Consider the following 6,532-nt stretch of genomic DNA (forward strand, 5'->3'; position numbering starts at 1 on the left):
CCTGGGCCTCCCTGTTTCTTTGCTGGGGGGCGGGGCCAGCCCTGCAAGGGGCCATCTGCCTACCTGATCACCCCTCACTCCAGGCCTGCCTACCTAATTGCCCCTAACCACTCACCTGCCTATCTGATCACCCCTAACCACTCTGCCTGCCTGCCTGTCTGATCACCTTTAACTGTTGCTTGGGGACAGAGTCAACCCAGTGAGAGACTGTCTGCCTACCTGATTGCCCCTAACCACTCACCGTAGGGTTCTTAGGCCTGGCCTGAGATCAGAGCCTATCAGGGCTTTCCTACCCCCGGCTGCAGGCAGCTGGCCCACCACTGCTGCTGCCACTGCTTGCCATCTGTGCAGCACTGCCCCCCCTACCCCCTGCCGCCAGTGGCCTCCCTCTGTAGGCCACAGGCATGGGGTGTGATGGCTTGGCTGGCCTGGGCCTCCCTCTGCTAGGCGATCAGTGGCTGGCCGCACACCTGCCCCAGAGTTGCTGCCGGTGGCCTGGGCCTCCCTCTGCTAGGCGATCAGTGGCTGGCCGCACACCTGCCCCAGAGTTGCTGCCGGTGGCCTGGGCCTCCCTCTGCTAGGCGATCAGTGGCTGGCCGCACACCTGCCCCAGAGTTGCTGCCGGTGGCCTGGGCCTCCCTCTGCTAGGCGATCAGTGGCTGGCCGCACACCTGCCCCAGAGTTGCTGCCGGTGGCCTGGGCCTCCCTCTTTCTTTGCTGGGGGGCGGGGCCAGCCCTGCAAGGGGCCATCTGCCTACCTGATCTCCCCTAACCACTGGCCTGCCTACTTGATCACCCCTAACCACTTGTCTACCTACCTGACCACCCGTAACCGCTGGTCTGTCTACCTGATCATCCCTAACCACTTGCTTGGGGGTAGGGCCAGCCCAGCAAGGGGCTATCTGCCTACCTGATCTCCCCTAACCACTGGCCTGGCAAGGGGCTATCTGCCTGCCTGATCTCCCCTAACCATTGGCCTGCCTACCTGATCACCCCTAACTGCTGGTCTGCCTACCTGATTACCCCTAACCACTCTGCCTGCCTGATGCCCCTAACTGCTTGCTTAGGGTTGGGGCCAGCCAGGCGAGGGGCCGTGGTGGTTCTGGTCTCTGGTCGTTCTGGTTGTTAAGCTTATGGTGGCTGGCCTTTTATTACATAGGATTGCCTTTCCTCTAGTTTCCAATAACATGGTCCTTATTTCCATCTGGGAACTCAACACAGTAGGCTTTAACATCTTTATTTCTACTGACATTTTATTCAAGGCCATTTGGGTATTCTCTAAGAACACTGAGACTTTCTCTATAGCTCCCCTCTTTTCTTTCTGAGTTCTCACCATAGTCACCTTTAAAGGACCACTCATGCATGGCAAGGTGGCTTTTTCTCATATGCATCGCCAAAGTCTTCTAGCCTCTACCCATTACTTATTTCCAAAGCCGCTTCCACACTCTTAGTACAGTGGTCCCCCTTATTCACAAGAGATACCTTCCAAGACCCCCAGGATGCCTGAAATCATAAATAGTACCAAATCCTATGTATATTATGTTTTTCCTATACATAGATACCTATTTTAAAGTTTAATTTATAAATCGGGCACAGTAAGGGCTTAACAACAATAATCAATAATAAAATAGAGCAATTATAACGATATACTGTACCAAAAGTCATGTGAATGTGGTCTCTCTTCCTCCCGGATAATCAATCTGATAACTGAAATGGCTACTAACTGACTAGTGAGTGGGAAGCAAATACACACATAGTAGATGTGCACGACCAAAGAATGATTCAAGTCCCAGGCAGGACGGAGAAGGATTTCACCATTCTATTCAGAATGGCACGCAGTTCAAAGCTTATGAATTGTTTATGTCTGGAATTTTCCATCTCGCATTTTCAGACCACAGTTGATGGCAGGTAACTGAAACCAGGAAAAGAGAAACCGTGGATAGAGGGGGGCTACTGTACTTGTTACAGCAGCATCTTCACTTCTCAGTACCCAATTCTGTCTTAGTCAGTTCAGGCTGCTATGACAAAATTCCTTAAATTAGATGGCATCAGGATAGAGGAGCCCTCATGAATGTTATTGGTGCCCTTGGCTGCTCTGCTCATTTTGCCGTGTGGGATATATAGAGTTGGCAGACTGCAAATAAAATAGGGTACTAGACTGGTACCCTGACCTTGGACTTCCAGCCTCCAGAGCTGTGAGGAATACATTTCTGTTGTTAATAAAGTCACTGTCCAATGCTCCATTCCCACAAACTAGGGTTGACTAGATGGACGTACTTTTATTTGAAAAGTTTCCTTAATTCTTTTAATGGTAAACAGTTATTATGGCTTTACAAGTGCCATTTGGAAAAACTGACATTTTCACTGTGTCTCAAGCTCAGGCCTAATTATGTCAGCATAGGGTTGAGTTCATCATTAATTCAAACCTTTTAATCATCTTAAGTTTTTCATATTGCCTGTTTTTAGTGAACATGTCTTTGCCATCTAGTGCTTTGTACAGTATTAGTTAGTTACCCAAATAGTATCTAAGCCTACTGTGGCATTATCTCCTCCCAAGTGTTTTGCTGTAGGCATATATTAGGCATTTAGCAAATACACAAAACTTTTCAATAGTTACTAGAATTAGCAATGAACTATGGTTTATCTAAATAGAAAAAACAAGAGACAAATGCTTCCAATCAAGGCCTAGTATGGTGACAGTGACATGCCCGGCACTCTTGTGGTAGAAGTATGGCTCTCTTAGTGCCTCATATTACAGAGGGTCTGGACTGTGGCTGATGGACACTGAAATTATCACTTACCAAGAAAATTGTTCCATTTCTTTTTTCCTTCTAATTTTCAATAGTATTGGACTACAAGTTAGTCTTTAATTTAGAAAAATATGGCATATTTCTAAAATAACTTAAAAATTGCACAGATGCATTCATAAGCCTAGCTCTTGTTCCCTGGCTCACCTTTGTTTAAAATGTGTTTAAATATTTGCTCATTTCTGTCTTAAATGTATATAATCCTGATGTTCATCAGTATTACCTGGCCCCTTGGAATTCTATACGTGATTGGCTCAGAGTGCTGCCAGTTCTCCATTTTGTCATGACTAAAACCTTCCTCATGATTTCTGCTAACTCCTATGGGGTTTTTAACGTTTCCTATTCTCTCTGACTTTAGCTTTCAAATATAATTCTATTACATACATTCAGGCTTTTCAGCAAATTCCACAAGAACTTCATCTATCCGGAGCAGAGACCTGGCATTAAGAAGCAAGTGGTCTGTGGACACAGACCTATGGGTGTGAGTTACAGGGCAGGGTGAGGTGTGAGGTTAGGAGAGGAAGGCAGGCACAGAGGCAAGCTAATTGAGCTTATTCAGCAGAGTGGGAGCAGGCTGGAGTTTGGGACAGTGCAGAGTGGCAGGTATTAAGTGCAATAAATGCAGATAAAGCATCAGAAGGAAGGGAAGGAGGGAGAGAAACAGGAAGGGATGGAGGGAACGAGGGAGGGGGGCAGGGCAGGAGGGAGGGAAAGAAGGAGGAAAGGATGGAGGGAACGAGGGAAAGTGGCAGGAAGGGAGCGGGGGAGGGAGGAAGGAAGGGAAGGAAAGGGAACAGAGGGAAGGAAACAAATCTTGCACACAGAGGGAGAAAGCTGTCATATCATATAACTGGATTTGCACACCACAGCCAGGCAGTCTCAGAGGTCCCAACAGTATGGATAAGACAATGAGCTGCCCATATCACTGGTGGGACAGGATTCATAATCAAAGCTAACTTCCTATTTATGTAGAAAGTTTGTAATTAATCCAAATGCCTAACTTAACAATTGAATAATTTTAACTTTTTGAATTATACATTATACATCCTGTGTGCTTCATGGTCCAATAAGCATCCCAACTAGATACTGTGCATGTCAAAGAATCTACCAGTCACAAAACAGGAACTTAAATAGGGAAAAGTAAACCTGAGTTGCTATGAAGTGGCAAGGCCCAGAACGTTATAGAATCCGAGTTCACGACCTGTGCTTCACTAGCATAATGCCTATTAAATGCAATTCTTTTTCATAAAGCAGCCATCACAATATTCTCTCTCTGTGTGGACCACACAGGAATAACTACAGCAGAAGTCTGAAATCAGATTCCCCATAGCACCCTGGTTTCTCTGTTGCCATGACAACTCCAGAGAGAATGAAATGAGGTTCCAAGATATGATCAAATTCATTGATTTTTCAAAAAAAAAAATCAGGTTATGCATTTCATTAATAACAAATCCTGAATAGCAAGTTAAAATTAAATTAGAATATATTGCTTGAATTACCTTATTATACACATTCAAGTATGGGACTTTACAATCTAGAAATCAAAAGGAATGCATCCCTGGAGCTGCTGAACTAAATCTAGTATCCTCTCCGTTATGTTTTTACAACGAACATTGAATCATCTGAATGGAAAAGATGAAGGGACTCTGCTGCCTGGGACAATGAGTTGTCACTTTCTATCACCGGTTGGAGTCTAGAAAACAGGTGTTCAAGCTTAGTGTTCTGATACATTGTTTGAATGATAAACAGTATTTGAACATTTGGTGAATAATACAAAGTATTAGAGTAAATCACAATAACCTTAGGAAATATCAAGCAGCAGGTAGCAATTAAATAAATACATTGAAACCATAATTATGCATAACTGTTACTGATAGGTAAGACCAACTACGTTAGACTTAGAAGAAATCTATGAAAAGCAATTTACTGAAAGACTTACTTAGGACTTAGAAACATATTTTATGTTATCCATAAGCCTATAGACACTTCAATAGTAACTGACATTTTCACTATTTATGCCAAAGTTTACCAATATCTGATGTGTATAATAGCAATAATTTTTTAAAATATATCTTTTTATTGATTTCAGAGAGGAAGGGAGAGGGAGAGAGAGATAGAAACATCAATAATGAGAGAGAATCACTGATCGGCTGCCTTGTGCATGCCCCCCCACTAGGGATCGAGCCCTCAACCAGGGCATATGCCCTGACCAGGAATCGAACCATGACCTTTTGGTTCACAGGATGATGCTCAACACTGAGCCACACTGGCTGGGCTGTAATGGCAATAATTTGTAATAGTTTAGAGATATACTATATACTTCCATTTTAATTAAGTGCTTTGTTGTGTTTTTCTTTAATGGGTGGGCCAATTTCCTACAGAACGTGGCTTGTTTGTTTGACAATCTACTCCATAGATTAGGCATGTGGGACTAATGGCACATTAAAGGCTTTTAGCTGCCCCATTTCATAGCTGAGAGTTTTATGTGTGAAAAGAGGTCTGTTTGCAAGAAGCACTTATGAGGATTTAAGTGGAATGGTTTGTAAAAGAAAAATATTCCCTGGTTCTTTATAAAATAATAATGAGATTTTATTTGTGGCCTATATATTTATAGTTCAAGGTGAATTAAAAATGAATAAAGGTTCTTTTATTCTGAGAAACAGAATGGTAAATAAGTCTCAATATCTGGAAACAACGTGGTTTTAATGATTTCCCTCACTGTCCATTGTAAATTGTAAAACAGACAAATTGAATATAACCAACTGTTATGGAATTATGTTCACCTAAAATTCATGTATTACCCTGGCTAGTGTGGCTCAGTTGGTTGAGCGTTGTCCCATGCACCGCAAGGTAGCTGATTAGATTCCAAATCAGGTCACATGCCCATGGTTGCAGGCTCGATCCCCATTAAGGGACATGCAAGAGGCAGCGGATCAAAATTTCTCTCTCTCATAAATGCTTCTCTCTCTCTCTCCCTCTCCCTTCCTCTCTAAAATAAAAAAAACACATATTTTTTAAAACAAAATCAATATGTTGAAGCTCTAATACCTTCGAATGTGACTGTATTGGAGATAGGGCCTTTAAAGAAGTAATGCAGATTAAATGAAGTCATAAGCATGAAGGATGGGGCCTTCATCAATATGACTGCATCCTTATAAGAAGAGGAAGACACATTAAGGGTGTTAGTACAAAGAAAAGTCCATGTGAAGATATGAAAAATATAGACATAGGGATGACCATGTGAAGACACAGCAAGAAGGCAGACATCTGCAGGCCAAGGAGAGAGGCCTCAATAGAACCAGACCTTCTGACACCTTGATCTTGGATTTCCAGCCTTCAGAACTTTGATACAATAATTTTTTGCTGCTTAAGCCACCCAATCTCTGCCAGGTCACTATGGCAGCCCTAGCGAACTAATATACCAATTCTGAGAAATTAAAATCAATTCAGATCATTTTATTTGGGGGAGGGCTTTCTAGTCAAGCCTCTCAACTCAGAGCATACAGGCATTCCTCTGCACTATTCCTTACCAATCTCTGCCACTTTAGAGGGAAGATATAAAAGACACATGGGTTTTCCTACCTTAAAAGGTAAGAGCCAAGATCAAGTGCCTCTCTTTGGATTGTTTCTCCTTCTGGCACCTCTTGGCTAGAGTCTAGAGAATTGCTCTGACAGAGGGGCAGCTAATACAACTTAACCTTGGGAATTACATTCTAAATCAGCAG

The sequence above is a fragment of the Myotis davidii genome, unplaced genomic scaffold (genome assembly GCF_000327345.1).
Source record: "Myotis davidii unplaced genomic scaffold, ASM32734v1 scaffold281, whole genome shotgun sequence".
NCBI classification, from domain to species: Eukaryota; Metazoa; Chordata; class Mammalia; order Chiroptera; family Vespertilionidae; genus Myotis; species Myotis davidii.